The sequence below is a fragment of the Phocoena sinus genome, chromosome 18 (assembly GCF_008692025.1).
Source record: "Phocoena sinus isolate mPhoSin1 chromosome 18, mPhoSin1.pri, whole genome shotgun sequence".
Lineage (NCBI taxonomy): Eukaryota > Metazoa > Chordata > Mammalia > Artiodactyla > Phocoenidae > Phocoena > Phocoena sinus.
Genome location: NC_045780.1, coordinates 26,046,346 through 26,048,116, shown reverse-complemented (window position 1 = coordinate 26,048,116; position 1,771 = coordinate 26,046,346).

Here is a 1,771-nt window from a genome sequence, read left to right as displayed (position 1 = left end):
AGCCTACGGAAGGCCCTGGGGTGTCCCTATTTGCACTGTCACCTCCGAAGTCTGGATAAAGCATCACCTCCCAAAAGCAGCCCATCAGCCCAAGGACCCCCTAGGTCTGCTGGGGGTAAATATCAGCCAATACTTCAGGGATGATGAACAGGGGAAAATGTCTTACCCCAAATTCTGGAAGTTTCTGGATGGTACCACAAATAGAAGAGATTCTTATTCTTATCCTCATAAAGGAACTGAAGAGCCTAAGCCCTTTTTAGGGCACTGGTGGGCCCACAAGACGGATTCACCATGGGTTACCGTTCCAATGTCTCTGATAGCGAATGGCACAGGAGCTATAAAGTTGTAAAAGTCAGGTCCCCTTCTTAAGCTCATTCAGAGTGAGCTGCTGGAGGGGAAACTCTCCCATTATGGTGGCATCAGGCAAAGCTATCACTAGGTGTGAGCATAAAAAAAGAAAAAATTTAAACGTTGATGAATGACCAGGGGACGAAGGATGTGCTGAAAGAAATAGTCACCAGAGACAAAATGGGAGCAGCAGAAATAGTGTAAGCAGTGGTCACCGAATGAGGTGCTGTGCAGACACTGTGTATTGGCACTGACATCAATTCCAAACTTTTCTATCATCTTCCCTGTGTCACAGGGGAAGGAAGAACAAACTGCATTTCCCAGCCTCCTGTGTAGATACGGTTCTGGGTTCTTTTAGGGTCAGGGAACAAGATCCACTTTGGAAGGTGGAAGCTTTCCAGGAGTACAAGGGGTTAAGTGGGCCCCAGCAGAGGTGAGAGTTGGCAGCAAATGCACTCCATGTTGTAATGTCTGGTACCAGTTTGAAGGGGGGTGGAGATGACACCAGTGGTTTCTGTGGCTGATGTAGTAGTAGATGTGGTTTCTTGATCTCTGTGTGGTTGGTAGGGGTGTGACCTCAAAGCTAAATGCTAAAATGGCAGCTTCTGGTTGTCAAGCCTCCAGCCTTTCCAGTGATTCTGTAAAGCACCTAAATCCTTTTCCCCTTGCAATACCTAGAGCGGTGAGGTAGCCTGGCCACCCATTTCCTTTTCTCCTACGTACCCAGCTGGACTCTGTATTTCCCAGCCTCCCTTGAAGTTGGGTGTGGCCCTATGTCAATGGATGGTGAACCATCATGATCCATCACAGCTGGATACCGCTGGATCCAGTGAAAAGCTGGATGCCGCTTTCAGACCTGAGCCAAACAACTTCCACCTGAGACCTTCCACACTCTTCTCCCTTCTGCTTGTCTGATGCAGACAAGCACAGTGACCTTAGAAGCTATGTGTGAAGACGCTGGAGACACAGGAGGGAAGGAAATGAGTCTAGGTCCCTGAATCACTGTTTGGAGGGGAGTCATCTTGGAAGAGAAGCTCTATCCCATCATAGTGGCAACTGGTATGTTAGGGGGGAAAGTGGTATGGTAGATGAGGAAGATGTTATGGACACAATCACCAAGGATGAAATGGTGAAAGCAGTGGTCACCAAAGTGAGGGAGGAAAAACCTGCTCTTGTGCTGAGTCCCTGGGATTATGAGATTTATCTAATACGGCATTAGCAGCACCCCAGTTAAAAGAGGCTGTTTCTGTTTCTGCGCTAAACTCTGACTGATAACAGCCACCAGGGTGAAAGTCAGAGTAAGTCACTGGTAATACTGACATGAAAACATTATAGGCCACAACCAAAAAGAAAAGAAAACAAAAACAAACAAACAACAATATGTAAGCTGGCAGAATCCAACTAAGAAAAGAGAGAGTTGGAG